The sequence below is a fragment of the Esox lucius genome, chromosome 17 (genome assembly GCF_011004845.1).
Source record: "Esox lucius isolate fEsoLuc1 chromosome 17, fEsoLuc1.pri, whole genome shotgun sequence".
NCBI classification, from domain to species: domain Eukaryota; kingdom Metazoa; phylum Chordata; class Actinopteri; order Esociformes; family Esocidae; genus Esox; species Esox lucius.
Window position 1 is genome coordinate 47,968,276 of NC_047585.1, and position 21,420 is coordinate 47,989,695.

A 21,420-nucleotide genomic window follows, 5' to 3' on the forward strand; every position below is an offset into this window, starting at 1 on the left:
GGAGGGAGCTGAAAGTCCAGATTGACCAGCAACAGCCCCGAAACCTGAAGGATCTGGAGAAGGTCTGTATGGAGGAGTAGGCCAAAATTCCTGCTGCAGTGTGTGCAAACCTGGTCAAGAACTACAGGAAACGTATGATCTCTATAACTGCAAACAAAGGATTCTGTACCAAATATTAAGTTCTGCTTTTCCGATGTATCAAATACTTATGTCATGCAATAGAATGCAAATGAATTACTTAAAATCATACAATGTGATTTTCTGGATTGTTGTTTTAGATTCCGTCACTCACAGCTTAAGAGTACCTATGATAAAGTACAGACTTCTACATGTTTTGTAAGTGGGAAAACCTGCAAAATTGGCAGTGTATCAAATACTTGTTCTCCCCACTGTATGTAATGCTTTGTAAATTATTTTGTACCCTTCTCCTGACTGATATCTTTCAAGCATGAGATCCCTCTGATGCTTCGGAAGCTCTCTGCGGACCATGGCTTTTGCTGAGATGCTACTAAGAAAATATCAGGAAAATCCTACTAGAACAGGTGAACTTTATTTGTGAATGTGATTGGTTAATTCTGAACACAGCCACATCCCCAGTTAAAAGAGGGTGTGCACATTTATGCAACCAGGTTATTGTAAGGTTTTTATTTTTCATTTTTCCCCCTCAAAGATTTCAGTTTGTTTTTCTATTTAATTGTTCAAATTATAGGTCACATTAAAAGTGAAAAAAGTTCTGACATGATTTATCTGTCTCATTCTTTTACATCACAAAAACCTGGCATTTTAACAGGGGTGTGTAGAATTTTTATATCCACTGTTTGTGGACTTGATGTCAAAATGATAAGCTGTTCTAGCATCACTGTCCAAGTTAGTCGTTTATAAAGGCACTTCTATGAGAGGCACGCTATGTAGGCCTTCTTCATCTCATGTGACTTATTAAAGTAAAAAAATGTATATATACAGTACAAGAACGCCAGTTTAGGACAGCTTCTATACAACATAAAACCACCTTCACTTTTCAGGCCCGCAAGTTGAATAAGCTCAGGCTTGTAAACCTTTCACCCCCAATTCTCTCCTTATATTCTCTACAACCTCCCCCTTCTCCCCATGGAAGTAGCCTACGTCAGCATATTGGATTTAATCCCATATTTACCAGGGCTCAAACCTCATCATGTGAGGCTTATGCTTCCGACTGGCCCTGACCCTACATGGTTGCCAAGAGCCCAGCAAAAGGGATCACTTCAACTGCTATACTGACAAGTAGTTCCTGATTGGTTGCTGCTATTAACCACCTGTAACATTGTAGGATAGTGGAAACAACCGCAAGGAGACCAAGCGATGAGGGGCAGAACAGATAAGTCTTTAATGTTCCAAACTAGGACCTCCCCAACAGAGGTCCAAATACATCACCAGAGCATTGACAACAGAAACAAAAGCGCCCTAAACCACAACCAGCATATTCTGCTAGAAGACAACAAACGAAGATCATAATCTCTACTTACTCAGCAAAACCTGGAAAAGGTAAGACGTGCACTAGTGAAAGACCTGTTACCGAGAACATAAATGAATCAATGACAACATATTGTTTTAAATACCTCACTAAACACAAATGAGAAACATGTGAGAAGAGATGCACAGTTTGTGTCTCGTAGGGTTCCTGGACTCCAGGGAGGTATGGCCGAACCGGTGGTGGCTAATATGAGGAAGATGCTGAACGCTGGCTCGAGAGGGGGGGTGGATCCAGCAGTGACGTGACACAACCATACGTTGCTTATCATTGAAAGTTTATTTACTGACACACGGTATACTGAACTTGATCCGGCAGCGTTTCTCAAACACCAGTCCGTGGACCGGCGCTGGTCCGTGGAGGAATGCCTACCAGTACATGGCATATTAAATGTCCCAGTGACTGCATTACCTAGCAAGCAAGCACGTGTATTTATATAGCACAATTCATACATAGATTTAATTCAATGTGATTTACAATGAAAAGAAAATATTTAAAATTCAACAGAATTTAAAAAGTCAGATTGGTACAGTTCTCTAATTCAGCTGTTTCCAGGGGACTGTACAGGAACTTTAACACCCCAGTATCTTAATCCTCGCACTCTAGTGATAGGATGGACCCGTCAGTCCCTATGTGAGATAATCTCTGCATCAATGTCTTACTTGGTTCTCTCCAGTGGGAAATTTATGCCATGTCTGTACGTGCATTTTATATTCATCCTCAATGAATTACAGTTCCCATAACTGTTTACTGAACCACCCCGGTATCTCAATCCTCGCGCTCCAGCACTTGGATAGACTCGTCAGTCCTTTTTTGAGATAATACCCACCATCGATGTCTAAACAGCAGCACAAGAACTTGCATTGTCCATCATCTGCAGATTGTTACATTTACACAGATGTTATTCCTATGATAGCACCAGAACTTGCATTACAGAAAAACAATTGGTAAAACATAGCAAAATAGAAATAGAATAACAACAAAATAATGAAACATTAAATCAAAGAAAGAGAGAAATATAAAATACATCATACTGATAAAATATTGCATAATATTATATCTATGAGGAAGCTATAAAAGCTGTGAGGCTAAAGTTTAAGCCCTCAGTAATAGGCACATGAAAAGAGAAGTGTTCTTAACCTGGATTTAAAAATGTATACCTTTGGGGCATGTCTAAAATATTTTGGTAGTTTATCCTAGTTTTGAGCAGCATAGATGCTAAACACAGCTTCTCCATATTTAGTTTGGACTCTGGGTTCTACTAGCTGACCTGAGATCATGGATCTAAGAGCCCTGCGGTTTGTATTCTTCAAACATATCAGAAATGTATTCGAGGCCTAAACCATTTAGTGATTTATAAACTAAAAGCACCACTTTTAAATCTGTTCTGTAACTGACTGTAAACCTGTGCAAAGATTTATGAACCTGATTGATGTGTTCTGTTCTCTTGGTCCTGGTTAACATTCTAGCTGCAGCATTCTGAATGAGCTGCAGCTGTTTTACAGTATTTTTGGGAAGTCCAGTTAAGAGGCCATTACAGTAGTCAAACCTACTAGAGATAAAAGCATGGATGAGCTTCTCTTGGTCTTTTTGGGACACCAAGCCCTTGATTCTGCCTATATTTTTCAGATGTTAGAATGCTGTTTTGGTGACCACCTTGATGTGACTGTTAAACGTGAGGTCTGAGTCTATCAGAACACCAAGATTATGCACTGGTACATAACCCTGGCCCTGGTTTTTATGGTCTGTGAATCTAGCTCTTTAATAAAAGTAGTTCTCTTACCTTTGTTGCCAAACACAATAATCTCTGTTTTATCTTGATTTAATTGCAGAGAATTTTGGTTCATCCCTTGGTTCATCTACCCTGATGTCCACTATTTAGTGGTTTACACATAGAGTGGATATAAAAAGTCTACACACCCTTGTGAAAAGTCCAGGTTTTTGTGATGTAAGTAATGAGACAAGGATAAATCTTAGCAGAACTGTTTCAACTTTCAATGTGACCTATAATGTGAACATTTCAATTGAAAAACAAACACATTGGTTAATTCTGAACACAGCCACATCCCCAATCACATTCACTCATTTTAAATAGAAGTCAATGCAATCATTTAAAGTGACTCTCATTAATCAGAAATAAAGTTCAGCTGTTCTTGTAGGATTTTCCTGACATTTTCTTAGTTGCATCTCAGAGAAAAAGCTTCCAAAGCATCAGAGGGATCTCATTGTTGAAAGATATCAGTCAGGAGAAGGGTACAAAATAACTTCCAAATTATTTTAGATTCATTAGATATATCATGGAACACAGTGAAGAAAGTCAGAAGACAGACAGAAGAGTGGGCAAATATTGCCACATCAAGATGTGTCATGCTAATAGACTCCTACCCAAAAAGACTGAGTGCTGTAATAAAATCAAAAGGTGCTTCAACAAAGTTGAACAAGAAAAGTTAGTTTAAGGGTGTTCACAAAGATTTCAGTTTGTTTTTCAATTGAATTGTTCACGTTATAGGTCATATTAAAGGTGAAAAAGGTTTTGACATGATTTATCTTTGTCTCATTCTTTTTCATCACAAAAACCTGGTATTTTAACAGGGGTGTGTAGACTTTTTATATCCACTGTACATGCGTACTATTTCACTTCTTTTTCTATTTGAAAAATGGGTAACGGCTATCAGGTATTACTCATTAATTAATGGTATGACGCTCAATTTCCACCTATGTAGCTAACAAGCTGTGTAGCACAGGTTAACAGGGACTGTGGCAAAATCACAATTTAAAGTAATTTATGTCTTCTTCTCAACATTCAATCATTCCTTGATGATCTACCCTGATGATTTCATGAACTTCCCAATAACATTTTGATGTATTTAAGTATAAGCCATAGACCTAAATCCATCAGAGATCAATTTGGTTTACTTAGGGGTTATTTACATTACGAGAGAATAAAAGGCTCATAGATCTGACTGTGGAATTATTTGCATATTATTTGAATTAATAACAAAATGTTTGAGACATACCATGCAGGTTTGTGGGTGTCAATTGAGGAAAAATTTAGCCAAATTTTTCCTCAATTGATTGTGTCGAGATTGTGGCGCACTATACCTCTAAATTTGGCACCTCAAGGTATCGATATCTGCATGTTTACACAACAGAATAATCTAGTCTTCCTCAATATGTCTCGGAAAATGTATCGTAATGTAAATAAGCCCGTATTTAGAAAAATAAATGAGTGTGTTGTTTGGGGAAGTATATTATAAATCCTAGGTCCAGAGAAAGATTTCCAAGCCACTGTGCATCAATATCTTGTTGTTGCTTTCTATTGTAGGTTTTAGGCTGGATATACTGACCAGAGTACTTGTTTTGCCTGCCAGCAATAGACACATTTCATTGTACCTATTAATAATTTCACTGCATCTTTTAAGAATGTCAAAGCACCTTGTAAACTTTTCACTGCACAGGGTAATCCATTCACTGCACTTATCTAGAATTTCTCTTCATCTTTAAATGTTTCAATTATAGCATTTTAATACATTTTATACCAACTGTAAATGGTTTACATATGTCATATGTTGTTGAATTGTTGCCAGTGGCCTCTTGTGGGATATTTACATGTTTACCATGTTTAACTGGTGTTGTAATGACTCCCAAATTGTCCTTTTGGTCAGCTGAGAAACAGTTTAACAACACATTAGTGCTTGTAGCAGTACAATTACCATCTCCTTCACAAAGCATTAGCTCACTAAGCCTACTTGTCTTCTCTTCTGGCTCACATAACATTTCATAAATAGTTACCTCACTCGCTTAAGCCTTATTCCCATTGAACAGAAAGGGAAATATAATAAGCATTTCAATTCAGAATGTAATGCTTTCCTAAAAAAGTATAACACCCTTCCCAACATGGATAACATATCATTATCCCACACAGAACCAAGGTGCACTGACAATACTCCAGTTCCCATGTACACTGGAGACCAGAGTTCAATACCTGTGTCCACCTATTTACACGGTCTCCTCCTTTGGTCTCCCGGTGATTGTAAATATAAATAAGGAAGAAAAGGAATAATGACAACATCAAACAATAAAAGTACTTATGGAAACTGTGTTTATTAACAAGGATATTGACTTAACTAGTTAAACATTCTTTTCATTGACTACTATGGAGAATCTCATTCTCCTTTCGGTTTCATTACTCTACCATCAGAGCTGGCTACAGACAGGGATCAGCTAGAAGAAATCCAATATTCAACACTGATTTATAATTAAACATAATAATAACATTTTCTAGGTTTTACCAATGTCAATCCTGAAAAACTGAAGATGTATCCAGATTAGCTATATAATCAGCCCCAGCTTCCAATTGTCTCATTCATCACCTGTCCTCCCATGTAAATATTCCCCAGGTTGTTCCTGTAAATGTTTAATTGTAATTAATATTCAGACTTTTAAAATATTTTTTCACTTTGGTTTCAGGTTTGGTTACTAGGTGTAAATAAAGCTGATTTTGTGTGTTTTCATTTCAGGCTGGAAGGCAACAAAAGGTGAACATTTTGAAAGGGGGTGATGACTTTCTGTACCCACTGTACATGGGTTTGACAACTCCTTATCAAAATACAAATTGATATATGCAAAATTTATTTAAAACAGCATATGTTAACTTTGCACTTACTGAAACTAGTGCATTGGCCTGTATGTATTAACCTTTATTTAAACAGGGTTCTCAAGCACAAACCAACACATACTCAACACATACTACATGTGGCCCACAGAAAAACTGGTTCATTAAATTTGATCCAGTTTTTCTGTGGGTGGAAGAAAGAGGGAGCGTACGGTGTACTTCTTGCTCCCGAACTCGTAAGTTAATAGGAAAAAACTGAAAACCAGTGAGCTCTCGACCTTGTAGGGTACCTGGTAGAACAGAAAACCAGGAGGATCTCAACCTTCTAGTGCACCAGGTAGAACAAAAAACAAAGCAGCATGAAATAAATATCAAATTCTGAGACAGAGAGGCCATCTCCAAAAGAGATCCGAGGACTTATTGAACATATTCAATTAAATACCAAAAGCTAAAACAACCAAACAAGCAGCAGTGTTCTGCCATTCCAGCTCTTTCATTTGATTATTTGAAGATGGCTCCTGTTAGCTATCTAGCTTACAAGTGACAGTTTATTCACATAAACTTCACTTGTTATGAATTGTATATGATATACATTTTTGCTAATCTTTATCAAGGGGGTCAATCATTTTCAAACCTACTATATCTTTATAATCATTACATGCACAGCATGAAGAACTACAACCATAAATGTTGTGAGGACTGAGCAGATAAATGTGCATTTAGCAACAGACAGCCATTGGTATAGGCTTGACAGATAATTAACAGGGATGATACCTAGCACCTGATGGTCTATGGTTCTCAAGACTACAGACTGCTACTTTGTACTGTTCATAGAATCTGTACATAATCTTTCAAAATATTTCTGAAACCCTAAAATAGAGGAGAATGTACAAAATATACTAATTCTAAACGGTTGACGTATGAATATGCCTAAAAATGGTACCTTATACATTGATGAGCCAAAACATTATGACCACTCACAGGTGAAGCGAATAACGTTGATCTTTTCTTAACAAGGGCACACATCAAGTCCTGGGCAGATTAGATTGTAAGTGACCAATCGGTACTCGTATTCAACGTGTTGGATACAGGAGAAATGGGCAGGAGTAAAGACCTGAGCAACTTTGACAAGGGCCAAATTGTTCTGGCCAGATGACTGGGACATAGCATCTCTGAAACTGTAAGGCTTGTGGGGCATCAATGCACAAGGGCAACGAAGGCCATCTCGTCTTGTCTGAACCGACAGAAAGTCTACTGTGGTACAAGTCACAGACCAGTCAGTGTCCATAGTGAACCCTTTCCACCATTGAAACTGCCTACAATGGGCACGAGAGCCTTGGAACTGGACCTTGGAGCAGTGGAAGAAGGTTGTCTTGTCTGATGAGTGCTGTTTTCTTTTACATATCGTGGATGGCCGTGTACGTGTGCACCATTTACCTGGGGAAGTGACGGCACCAGGATGCACTGTGGGAAGACCACAAGCCGGTGGAGGGGGTGTGATATTCTGGGCAATGTTCTACTATGTAACCCTGGGTCCGGTCATTCATGTTGATGTTCATTTAACCCACACCACTTCCATGTGGCAATGGCATCGGTATTCCCTGAAGGCAGTGGCCTCTTTCAGCAGGATAATGCGCCCTGCCACACATTGTTCGGGAATGGTTTAAGGAACATGATGTTCAAGGTGTTGCCCTGGCCTCCAAATTCCTCAGGTCTCAATCAGCATTTGTGAGATGTGATGGACCAAGTCCGATCAATGGTGGCTCCACCTCTCAAGTTACAGGACTTGAAGGATTTTCTGCTACCTTCAGTGGTCTTGTAGATTCAATATAGAGCCAATATAAAATACAATATTCACATACCTTTGGAGGTCACTGTATATTTAATAAATAAGACTTAAACTTGAAGATAACCAACAAATATCAGCTACATGCAGTTTCTGTTACATAGTTTACATACAGAATGTGCACACATTTTGGGGGCATTTGCTTTATTGGAGAGAGATGAGGGACTGATGAGAGACTCGTGCACAAAGAGCTGTGTGCTGAATTCAATCCCATTTTGCTATATTCTTTGTGAAGGAACAGCTGTTATTGAACAAAAACAATTATAATATATTACATGTTTCAAAATGTATGGGAAATGACAGCTCTCACCTGGGGGTTTTCATCTTATTACAATGGGGTTTAGCTGAACATCCAGACATTACCATCTCATTTAGGCCACTACAAACAAATTACCAAATGTTTACTTTGTTGTTGCAGCCATAGTTGTTTTGCTTTGATGTCTGGAACTTTTCTGGAAGTTACCCTAATTTCAACACAGTATACTGAAGCAGTATTGATAATTATGTGTTATTGCAAGACAAAGGATTTTCTGGGTAATCAAAGATTAAGGAAGATAGAGGAAACACAAACAATGAAACAAACACACACAAACAATCTGAGATCCATAGCCCAGATAATCCTGCTGAGAAGTATTACAATGAAAAAATACATTAGTAATAGTTGCCATAGAAACCATGGAAAAAGACATCAGTATTAGTTGCCATAGAGACACTGAATAAAGACATTAGTAATAGTTGCCATAGAAATGCAGCTCCCTTAACCCCTGTACTGAATCTAGAAGATAGACAGACACAAACATAACGACAGACATAACGACATACAGAAACAGACAAAAAGATAGACAGAGACAGACAAAAAGACAGAAGGTCAGAGACAGAGTGTTAAATTGACACAGACATAAAGGCAGACAAAAAGCAAACAGAACAACAGACAGGCAGACATGAGACAGAAACATACAGAACAAAGATAGAAACAAACCAATTGACAAAAAGACATAAATTGTTATTTAAGCCTGCTTACACTATATTGCCATCACAAAAATGATGCCTGTTCCCACTGAGCTAAAACGATGCCTGTTACACTCAGTTAAAATAATTCCCATTCCAATTAAATTAGCATAGCCAGTTCAGACAGGAAAACCGAGTGGCCATTGGTCAGTGGTCATTGGTCAGCGATGTATCAGCTGATGCCGGGATCGCTCCTATCAGAATATCAGATTTCATACTGACTATTTAATCGTCAGGGCCCAGTTAAAAAAGTTTAATCTGGATCAGAATTATCTGGATTTGGAAAACCCATGTTTTGCTATCCAGGATCAGGTACACCATCATACTTTTGTGCCAGTTTTTCAAAGCAACATTGGAGATGACCAAATCTGGATTACCGATTTGTTGAATGGGATTACATATCACAAAGTACTAAATGTACTAATCTACTAAAGACTTATTTCTACTCGGCCCCTTAATTCAGGTTTGTTACGGTTGGTGGGTGTCCCTTTGGTCGATGCTTGGCAATGTGGGTGGATTGATTTCCTGCCTGTTCTGCCCTCTCCGGGGTCTCCCCCAGATAGGGCCACAGAGTCTCAGACCCACGGTCTTACGCTGCTATACTGTTGTGCCAGGAGAGTAGGGTCAGTTCTCCTTCTCCACTAAGTTCTCTTTCTCCACTATAAATCCTTGTTGATATGAGGAATGCATTTTCTGAATTTTCCCAGTCTCCTCTCATTTTGAACTTAGGAGGGCATAATGTCCTGGCTCACATCTGCAGAGTACCTGTCTTGGGGGACTCGTTGCAGTCCCTGTCCAGAGTCCTCCTGCTTGTGTTGCAGATCGAGACGATGGCTGACGATTTCAGCTGCCACTGTGCTGACACCTCCCCCTCCCCTGTGTTGTCCCTGTCCTTGTCCATCTGGTCATGCTTCCGATCTGGACTAAGTTTAAATAGACTCTGGACTCAGCCCACACTCATTTATTAATTATTACAATTGTAATCTTAATATGTTCACCTGACACAGCCAGAAGAGGATGGGTCACCCCTCTGAGCCTGGGTCCTCTCTAAGTTTCTTCCAAAATGTTGGAGTTTTTCCTAGCCTCTGAAATTCAACACTTCTGTTGTTTGCTCCTTGGGGTTTAAGGCCAGGTGTTTTGTAAAATAACTTTGTGAAATCTGCTGATGTAAAAAAAAATATTGATTGATTGATGTAGGGTACTAGCTACGTAAAGAACAACAGGTAGAATAGACTATTCTACCTGCTGAATAGAATAAAACAATATGAACATCCCGTCCATTTTTTATTTCTTTTAAACAGTCAAACCCCTCATCTGACCCCCAACAAATAAATAAAAACAAACAAATATACATTATTCACAAATACATTGTGGATATTTTGTACACATTTTAAATCATAAAAAGGTAAATGTCCAATCATTTACAAAATATGGAATGTTCAAAGTTATTTTTTCATTTGTGGACAGAAAAGCTTGGCTTTGGTTTGCTATAGTAGGGTAAGAACAAATTGTACCTATGCCAGACAAATCTGTACTTCTGCTTTTTAAGATGTGACTTACAGGCATCATCTTCTTTGTTTGAAGCTTCCAGACTCTTCTCTGTGCTCCTGTGGCAGTAACTACAGTCTCCACCCTGTGAGAATCCACCTTCTTCCTCAATCACCAGTAACTACTGGCTCCACCCTGTGAGAATCCACCTTCTTCCTCAATCACCAGTAACTACTGGCTCCACCCTGTGAGGATCCACCTTCTTCCTCAATGACCAGTAACTACTGGCTCCACCCTGTGAGGATCCACCTTCTTCCTCAATGACCAGTAACTACTGGCTCTACCGGTGAGGATCCACCTTCTTCCTCAATGACCAGTAACTACTGGCTCTACCGGTGAGGATCCACCTTCTTCCTCAATGACCAGTAACTACTGGCTCCACCCTGTGAGGATCCACCTTCTTCCTCAATGACCAGTAACTACTGGCTCTACCGGTGAGGATCCACCTTCTTCCTCAATGACCAGTAACTACTGGCTCTACCAGTGAGGATCCACCTTCTTCCTCAATGACTGGTTCATTTCTGATGACAGTTTAAATTAAATATATTATTTTTGTTTGATATTGACAGATGTTTGGGGGATTATTTCATGGTGATAAAATATTTTTTTTAACTTTATTGAAACCGTAATGTCTACTTTATCACTTTAATGGTTAAACAAATCCAGTGCAAAATATTATTAGGTGGAAATATACTACATGATACTAATGTTATATTATTTGATCATATTTAAAGTTTTATTACATTTTGTTCCTGAAATCCACCAGGAATCCACCCTTGTGCTTGGATCAGGATAACCTCTTAAACCAGGCCTAGAATGTCATGAGGCCTGAGGAATACCTATAGAATATTTGTTGCTAAGGGATGGGAAAAACATTTTGTCTGTAACATCTCAAAACACCATAACCCAATCAAATGCATTGCTTAGGCTAACGCCTCAAAACACGTTAACCCAGTCAAATGCATTGCTTGGGAGGGGCTTTTACAGGTGCTCATGAGAATAATGCAACATTAGCTAAGTGAAGACAGAAGCAAAATTGTTAAATAAAACCCCATTGAAATCTTGGGATGTATGTCGCGTTTGTGGTGAACCTAGGTAAATCATCGCCATTGTGGCCAGACAACACACTCTCATTAGAAGATATAATATGACTGGTTACGCTGAATGATGGTGGGTTTTTAATGCGGTATGTGGCTCCTGACGCAATCTTCTGCTCTAATATAAAAGAAGTGTGGATAAGGTAGAAAGAATTAGCACTTTTGTGAGGGGAAAAGGCTAATTCCAAACTGAACGAAAAGATCTGGCGCAGCAGTCTCACCCCTTTTTGTCCTTCGTCTCATTTTGATCCGTTTTGCGTTCAGAACATAAACCTGATCCTCGATTATTGAAATCAGAGGAGTCGCCACTAGTATCACTGACCTGTTTTCAATTTCAATAAATTGCAGACTGTCAGCCATGCTTGATAAATTAAAATATCACCATAGCCTGTAGGAAGGCATGCCAAAACATCTCTTTTTTTAAGGACAGCATTTAAGCAGAGAAGTTTTAATGGCTTTATTGACTCGATTTCATGAATAGAGCACAGTTCTTCCAAATAAGAATTATGGTTTTCTTTCATCTTTGCTTTTTTCTGATATGTTGCAACCTAGGTAGGAACTAAAAACTTTCAGGAAATGTGTTCTATCCAGTATGAAGAAATAATAAAACCACGCTAAGCCTGCCTTCAACAAGCCTGTGATTGGGGTTTTATCTGAAAACTACACTAACATCCAACATCCACCCCTGAAATCGGATAGGCCACCACTGTGGCCACCCCATAAAATCGGTAATCTGATACTCAAGTAGTTCAACTCAATAGAGCAGGACCATTGGCCGTTGTGCAACTAAGTAAGAACTGATTTGATGTCAGTATTATACTTTTCTCAAGTAGCATTTGGAATGGTTAATCCGGTTCCGTTATAGCCACCTTCTTCTAGACACACACGCGCCCCTGGAGGTTTCATAGCTAGTATGGATTACCTTTCACCTTTACCTTAGCTGTATCATGTTGGTGTTTTACCTAATAATGATAACTAATTGACTTTGCAACTGATTTTGCATGATCGTAGTTCTTCAGAAATATAACATGTTGCCTCTGGTGCTAATCGTACATGAGCATAGCAATTTTAGTTAACTAGCTGAAGTGAAGTAATGTAAGTGAGTTACCTCAGGTTAGATATCCGGTGATCTAGCTTTGAGTTGGGCACCAGATAAACCAAGGCAACGTTAGCCCGTCTTCACCAAACAAAAATAACTTAACAATAAACATTAAAAAACACATTCCACACAACATGTTCTTTTAGTTGTCATGTTTTAATATAGCAAAATATAACAGTCTTCGCTCTAAGCACAGCTTTTGCTGTCATCATAATAGTTTCTGGTCTCAAGGCACTTTATCTGGGAGTGACCTTCGAAATGAAATGCAGACTGTTGTGGAATTTGTAGGTAAATATATGTTAAGAAACCTTTTCCAATTATTGTTGTTTTAATCTCACATTTGAAAAGTTTTAACACTTCCTTGAATACAATATCTTCAAGTTCACCAACTGGTAACCTAGTAACGGATTCGATTTTTGTCTTTAGAAGCTTTACTCAAGATTGACCAGCAACATGCAGACGATAAGAATGGGGGCCTGTACATCAGTTAGGTAGTGACTGTGGAAGGGAACCTATAACACCTGGATCCAACCCAATGCCATAACTGGACCATCTGATATGCCTGTTGTTACATTTGTTTCTGATAATGCTTAAATGAAAATTCTAAATTACAAACAATTAACCTAGTGGTCAAATCACACAAACACCTTTACTATACTACGCCCAACATTTTCCCAGCAGGTGTTCTAAATATAAGCACAACTTGGCCTTTACTTTACTAATCTTGATAATGTATCAATTGGAGATGTTCCGCAAGAGCATGAGGTCCAGTGCAGCTACATTTGAAAGTATAAGTATGCAAAGTAACTGGGTGGGGGGCATTCAATCACTTGGTACAAATATAATCCATTACTTGAGTACCCCGCAAAGCCATAACTCTGCCTACTGCTTTGCTTATCGACATATCTCAATAAAAAAATCAATCAAATGTATTTATAAAGCCCTATTTACATCACCTGTTGTCACAGAGTGCTTTTACAAAACATTCAGCCTGAAACCCCAAGGAACAAGCAACACTAGTTGGCTCCCTAAAAGAGGCCAACATTTAGGAAGAAACCTAGAGATCAGTCATCATCTGGCTGGGCCAAGTGAACATTTTAAGAATACAAGTTTTAATAATTAATAAATGCATGTTGGCTGTGTCAAGAGTCTATAAAACGTATCCAGGTCAGAAGCATGACCAGATGGACAAAGACAGGGACAATCCTGGGGGGGTCAGTAGAGTGGCAGCTGGAATCTTCAGGTATTGCTTTGATCTGCAACACAACTAGGAGGACTTTGGACAGGAACAGTTACCAATATTTGCCAAGTTAAAATGGAGCAGGAGACAAGGGTTAGAGACAGGGGGGTCCAGTGACAACCATGACCCTATACAGGGAGGCCCCAGACAGGGCCTAACAGGCAGGAAGTCAATCCACCCACATTGCCAGGCATCAAGCATAGGGACCCCAACCAACTGCAACCACCCTGAATGAGAGGCGAGTATTTCCAGCAGAGTTCACTCCAATTGCTCGAGGGGCACAATGGAGAGAAAACGTCAAGCCAGTGTCTCTGCCCATGAATGGCATTGAAGAGAAAGCATCCTCTATGCCAAATGCCCGAGAATCTGTTTTAACTCCCCAACCTGGCAACTCAAATTGGAAAAAGGCAATGTATAAAGATGCTGGACTTAAAATACACAAGAAGTCAGAGTGTCATGTCAATGTCATGTTCTCATGGACTGAGCATAAGAAGGTAGTTCTTATAGATGCTTCTATTTTAAAAGCCATTGATAAGGGGTACAAAAAACAGTTTCCGAAGTGCAATATGCAAAGGCCTTAAACTTTCTTTAAGAAAATACAAATAACTCTCTGTGACACTGCATTACCAGTAAAATTTTGACTGGTTCTGTATTTACAGTGGGTATAAAAAAGAATCACCCCCCTTTAAAATAATCACATTTTGTTGCTTTGCAGCCTGAAATGAAGACAGACACAGTTTTTGTTTCATTCAGCTGTATTTACTCAGTGCAACAACTTATAACATCCAAGTGAAAGATATAACACCAACATTACAAAAATAATAAAACATAATCACTGAGTTGGAAAAAGGATCACCCCCTTGTGTCAGTATTTTGTGGAACCACCTTTTGCTTTAATTACAGCCTTTAGTCTGTTGGGATATGTCTCTACTAACTTTGCACATCTAGACGTTGCAATATTTGACCACTCTTCTTTGCAGAACTGCTCAAGTTCAGTTAAATTTGATGGTGACCATTTGTGGACTGCTATCTTCAAGTCATTCCACAGATTTTCAATGGGGTTTAAGTCCGGGCTCTGACTAGGCCATGCAAGGACATTCACCTTTTTCTCCTTCAACCACTGTGTGGTCAGTTTTGCTGTTTGCTTTGGGTCATTGTCATGTTGGAAGGTAAATCTTCTTCCCATTGACAACGTTCTGGCAGAGAACAGCAGATTTTCCTCAAGAATTTGACAGTATTTTGCCCCATCCATTTTTCCTTCTATCCCCCTGTCCAACAGGCAGGAAATCAATCCACCCACATTGCCAAGCATCAACCAAAGGGGCACCCACCAACCACAACCACACTGAATGAGGGCTGAGATATTGCCAGCAGATTACAGCCCAATTGCACAGGTGCGCAACAGAGAGACAACAACAAGCCAGTAACTCCACCCCCGAGAGGCATTGGAGGGAGGGCATCCCAGTGGCAATGACAGTCTACCTGGCAAGACAGCAAGGATGGACAGTATCAAGTCTTTCTGGTCACCTTCACACCCTTGGCCCAAACTGCACTTAATCATGGACCATGCTGTAGAGATTAGTCTTTAGTAGACACTTGAGTCTGCATTTCTTACCTTAAACGTCAGATCATTCCACAGTAATAGAGCTCTATGAGAGAAGAACTGCCTCCAGCTGTTTGTTTGGAAATTCTAGGTACAATCAAAAGGCCTGCATTTAAGGTTACGTGTAGGTATGTATGGCTGGATCATTTCAGCAAGGTAAGTAGGAGCAAGTCCATGTATTGATTTATAGGTTAACAATAAAACCTTAAAATCAGCCCTAACCCTAACAGGCAGCCAGTGTAAAGAGGCTAGTACTGGAGTAATGTGTTCACATTTTTGAGTTCTAGTTAGGATTCTAGCAGCCGTGTGCAGCAATAATTGAAGTTTATTTATTTATTTATCAGGGTAACCGGAAAGAAGGGCATTGCATTAATCTAATCTACAAGTAACAAAAGCATGGATTCGTTTTTCTGCAGAATTATTTGATAGAAACTTTCAGATTTTTGCAATGTTTCAAAGATGAAGATAAGCAACTCTTGAGATATATTTTATATGTTTATCAAAGGAGAGGTCAGGGTCAAGGGTAACGCCGAGATTTCTTACAGTTTTTTGGGATACGACTATACAACCGTCGAGGTTCACAGTGAGATCTGTCAACAAACCTTTCTGTTTATTGGGTCCTAAAACAAGCATTTCTGTTTCTCTTGAGTTTAAAAGCAAGAGGTTCTCTGACATCTACTTGCTAATATCTGAAACGCATGCTTCCAAAGTAGCTAGTTCTGGGGCTTCTCCATTCTTCATCAAAATATATAATTGTGTGTCATCAACATAACAGTGAAAATAGACATTGTGATTCCGGATAACATCACCCAGAGGCAGCATACAGTATACTATGTGACAGAATTCCTGAATGGGGACTTATAGCAAAATTAGAGTTTAGGTTTTTATTACATTTTATAAAGGTCCAGATTCAGAACTTTCTAATGGTATATAAAACAATACTGTTTGATGAAGTTATGGGAAAGATATGCTGCTTTTAAAGTTGCTAATTTGTTTTACTTAGTTCTGAGAAACACGCCTTTGGAAGATTCACATTTGCCCGAGAGCTGGTCTTTGTTTACACCTATTCATAGTAGTTCACACCCTCTTAAGCCTTAACCCCACCCAGCTATTTAAGTTTTCAAATGGGGACAATCTGGCCTTGTGTTAAACTGGTCTGGTTGGTCTCTAAAAAACACATAAAACCAAATTAAATTAAATCTTTCACATGGACTTGATATTTCAGGTATAAACTTTAAAGTTAAAGTAGCTTAGCAGCATTCATATTAAATAGTAGCAGCAATGTAAGTGCAGATAGTTTGAGTGCAAGTGAACAGCCACTGAGCCATTATATGGTTATATATTAGGCATAATCATACACACCTGGATGAATGACCGGTCAATCAGGTAGCTTATCAAACTAATTGATGTGGTCAGTTTTGTGAAGACTATGCAAACAATGGCTAAGCATATTCACACACAAGCTAGAAACCAGGAAATGTTAGCTAGCTGGTAAGTTAATGTTGTAACCTAGCTAGCTAACGTTAACAGTAATGTCAGTAGCTATAGCTAGATAAGTAGCAATACAAACAACTTCAACACATTTTTGAAAAGGAATTATCTGTAGCTAGTTAGCAAATGTAGGAATGTTTTGTGACTGAAAAATGATATCCTCTGATTACAAAGTCCTTTGTTGTTTGTGTTTAGTCTGTTGACCTTGTTTACAATGCATCTTTTCGCTACCGTTCACACTCAAGGCGTTCATTAATCCAAGAAACTATGGATCTTTCATTGTCGCTATCATAACAGGCATGGTTGTCCTTTTCTTGTAAATGTAATCCGTGGACGGTTGTCTTATACAACAGAAGCTAGCGTTTTCTTTCTACAATTGGTACTGCAATGAAATGCCTCAATTTTGCCTGTATGTTTTGAACAGTATCAAAGTCTGTGATTTCCTCATGTCGTCCAATTCATCTTCTGAGTCATGGCATCATTGTACTCCAGAAATTAGTATCTCACAACTTCAGATTTGTTAATAACACCAGCAAAATTCAGGGCAGTGATGTGATTCACAGCTGTAGCCACATAGCACATATATGTCTTGCCGATGTCGGCATAAGATCGGAAGATTGAAAGCGGTTTAGAGCGTCTAGTGGAGGTCAGCTGTATGTATGAACGATCAAAAGAAATGTGTGGCCAGGAAATGAGTCTGCGATGGGCGGTTCTATGCGTTTAAACTGTACAATCCTGCGCAGTCTTTTCCATGGCCCTTTATTTCATGCCTTAAGTCCGATACTGACCTCATCCGGCTACAATATATTTTTGATACAAAACAATTTTCCTTGGAACATATGGTACTCAAACTCGAAATCAAGTTAGCTAGCTTAGTTATATTTATAGGTAAGCAAATTGGCCTTTCGTCCAAATGCAAATTGTGTTTTAGGTAACTTAAAACAGACCTTTTGAAAAATTTGTGTTTACAGGTAAACCGAGATTTTGGCTTGCAACGTTGGTGTACCTCTTATCTCCGGTTTGATGTCAGAGTATGCCCTGTTTTCTTTTGTTTACATGAGGCGATTTTTTGCAATTGTGGACGTAGTCAAAATAGTGCTGGTTTTAATCTTGCTAACAGGACTTTACATGTTTACCCAAATGTATAGTTACTCTTCCACTGTGCTGAGGAACAGAGGCAAAGTAGTGGTATTCCGATGGTCTTGCATGACAGGCCGAATTTAAACACTTTGTTCAGATCTCCCCACAACCAGCCAAAGGATGGAAGCAATACCCAGTATGAGTACCCTTTAAAACAGGTCATATTCTGTGTATTCATTTTTTGAATGTAAGTATTTGTAATACTATACATACATAATTATTTTATTACCTTCATTAACTGTGCATGGTCCTTGTCATCTGTTACAGAATATTTTCATAAGATTGCCGAGCAGTGGGAGAAGTCATGTGTGACATCAGACCTCAACACTGACCAGGAGCAAGAATGCCAAAGATGCAGACAACATATCAATTGAGAAAATATTAGTTTTTTATTTTATTACTTTAGCCTGATGTAGGAAAGTATCAAGTGAGTAAAATATCCAAATAGACAATAACTGTAGTAAAATATATTGACTAAAATAATCTGGTAAAAAAGTATTTTAAACTAATTTGTTGTTCTTTCATATATGAATAAGAAAGACTCAGGTCATCATCCTCCTCAACAGCCTCAGGAGGTGGAAGAGCATCTTCCTTCCAACACATCTCAACCTCTCCACTAAAAAGGCAAGGAGGCTCCTCTTAAAGCCACTCCTCCATTGGTTGTGAGAGCAAAGACAAACCACCAGAATGGCCTCAGTAGTGGTAAGAGACACAGAAGGAGCAACAGGGTCAGATATGAAGTAACATTATACTAATCAATCAATCAATCAAAATTTATTTATAAAGCGCTTTTTACAACAGCAGTTGTCACAAAGTGCTTTACAGAGACACCCGGCCTTAAACCCCAAGGAGCAAACAACAGCAGTGTTGAATTCAGTGGCTAGGAAAAACTCCCTAAGAAGGTCGAATTTTAGGAAGAAACCTAGAGAGGACCCAGGCTCAGAGGGGTGACCAGTCCTCTTCTGGCTGTGCCGGGTGAGATATTAAGAGTCCAATTGGAATAATAAATACATTTCTCTTGGCTAAATCCAGAGTATATTCGATTTTAGACTAGGTCAGAAGTATGACCAGGTGGACAAGGACAGGAACAGCAACGGTCCCCCCAAACCAGGTAATCCGCAGGTGTGGACTAATGATTGATGTTTGTCCTTTAAGTCACTAGCCATCCAGATCCAAGTTCCAGGCCAGACCAGATCACAGGCCAGACCAGATCACGGGCCAGACCAGAACATCATCTGAAAGGAATTAACTTATATAGACATGGTGATTAACCTACCAGAACACATGCGCACATGCCACGATCCAGGGCTGCTTGGAAACCAGAGCATGGCACCTGGACCGTGGCACAGCTTGACCACTATTTTCATGTCTTCTATTTGTGTCCCAACAGTGAGTTGGAGGCCAGGAGTGGAGGTTCAACTTACAACTTCGAGTCAAATGGAAGGAAATAACACTCTTGGAAGTTGGTTGAATGAGTATAACACAAAACAACAGTACTGTAGTCCTGTTATACTTTTAATGTTACTCAGCCCTGTCATTGTCTCTTCTAGCTCCAAGACCTTGTTTTCAGACCTGTGAGCAATGTGTCCCACCAAACTCTACAGGTACTTGTTGTTTAACATTACAAATAAAATGACTGGAGGGTCCCTTGGAAATACTTTTAAAGACTTTGCACCTACTTCAAACACCTGATTCAGCTAAAATGTTAAAGTAGTATGACAACCCCTAACAGTACGACTGTGCAGTTTTAATGCTTTGTTTGCATTTCAGACCTCAAAGTTGTCCTCAACCAAGGACAGAATGTTAAGCGAGAAGGTCTGCACACCGGACTTTGCAAACCAATTGAACTGGTCCGGGAGGATTCAACATTTGCACATTTTTATAGAAGTTAAACATCGGTGGACAAAACCAACTCATCATTGGAAATGTGGATGCTGCCCATACTTTCCTCTGGAAATGTATCTTGCTGTGGTGGGAATGTTGTTGAGCGGGGCTGCCCTCCATCTATTCTCTTCCCTCCCCTCCATCTCTTTCCTTCCTCACTTCCTCTTCTGTCATCTCCACCTCTTCTTTCCTCTTTTCTATCCTCTCTTCCATTATGGTGTACTCTCTACTCTTCCATGTACCATTTTGGCACTCTACTTTCTGTACCACTTTGTCCCTAATTATCAAGACTATTGCCTCCCCTGCCTACTGAAGTAATGCATACACTTCTTATGAAAACGCAGAGCATAGCCTTTAAGGGATGGTACTAATAATTTTTGGGTTAGGATCTTTAAGGTTTCGAGGCATGAGATAAAATATATTTTTCCCTCACTGTATCTACAAACTCTACCTCCTGCGACAGGCAGAACTCCGTTTTCAGCCAGTGATTGAGTTGCACAAGTTTGCTCGTCACTACCCCTAGCTGGGAGGGTATGTGAAGCCTTGTGTCTCTTTGTGTGAATGTATAACCCCCTGTGTTCAATGTTTTTGATTATTCCTTTTTGTTTTGTTCGTCTTATGTTAGTTACCGCAGGAATATCTGTATTGTGATTATTATTTCTGAAATTAAAAAAAATATGAATAATAAAAAAGCTAATAAAAGATCATAGCCTTGGATGAATTTGAACGAATTTACAAAAGAAAAACTATTTCCTTGACCATTCAACAAATTCATTTTCATTGGAACATAATACAGATGATACCCTCAACAATTCTACAAATGCCTCCCACATTACTGTTTTTCATTAGGAGAGAAACAAAATATCAAGCATCCAATCATACTCATTAGGGCTGTCACAATATCAGATTTTCACTGCATGATTATCATGATCAAAAGATAACAATATTATCGAGGTATGTATATAAAATGTGAAGAAAATAAATGCTCTCAGTCAAATCTTCAACTTCAAAATGTTCTCTTTTTTTGGCAAAGGAATTACACTCAAATTACGAGTGTATGGAGGTGGAGAGAGTCTGTAACCATAACTGTACAAATACGAAAAGACATTAATTCAAATGCCAGTGCATAGATCCAGTGACATTGTTTAAGCAAATGCATTGTTTGTCTATAGGTGACATGAATAAGGTATTGAAAAACCAGTTTCACCTAGTGAATACGATATTATCATATGTTTATTATTAACGTAACATAATATAATTATTTTTTTATATCACAGTGATCGTTAATGCCAATATATCTCGACAACCCTAATACACATTACTATAAAATATCAAACCTGTC

The 21,420-nt window shown here is 38.9% G+C and overlaps 2 long non-coding RNA genes across 6 annotated transcripts; both read left to right on the forward strand.

Moving 5' to 3' along the window:
- Positions 1 to 808: 808 nt before the first annotated feature.
- Positions 809 to 6,600, forward strand: LOC105006918. The gene is made up of 3 exons (XR_827472.3): positions 809 to 1,521; positions 6,028 to 6,045; positions 6,220 to 6,600. It is a non-coding gene; the product is annotated as an uncharacterized LOC105006918 (long non-coding RNA).
- A 9,084-nt stretch (positions 6,601 to 15,684) lies between these two features.
- LOC105006917 lies at positions 15,685 to 20,706 on the forward strand. 5 transcript variants are annotated; one of them, XR_004574679.1, is made up of 8 exons: positions 15,685 to 15,719; positions 18,026 to 18,085; positions 18,203 to 18,330; positions 18,462 to 18,621; positions 18,731 to 18,896; positions 19,350 to 19,457; positions 19,585 to 19,798; positions 19,965 to 20,706. It is a non-coding gene; the product is annotated as an uncharacterized LOC105006917 (long non-coding RNA). The 5 variants fall into 5 exon arrangements; XR_004574678.1 differs by having other exon boundaries at positions 18,026 to 18,330; XR_827470.2 differs by lacking the exon at positions 15,685 to 15,719 and having other exon boundaries at positions 17,294 to 18,330; positions 19,585 to 19,656; positions 19,745 to 19,798.
- The last annotated feature ends 714 nt before the right edge of the window (positions 20,707 to 21,420 follow it).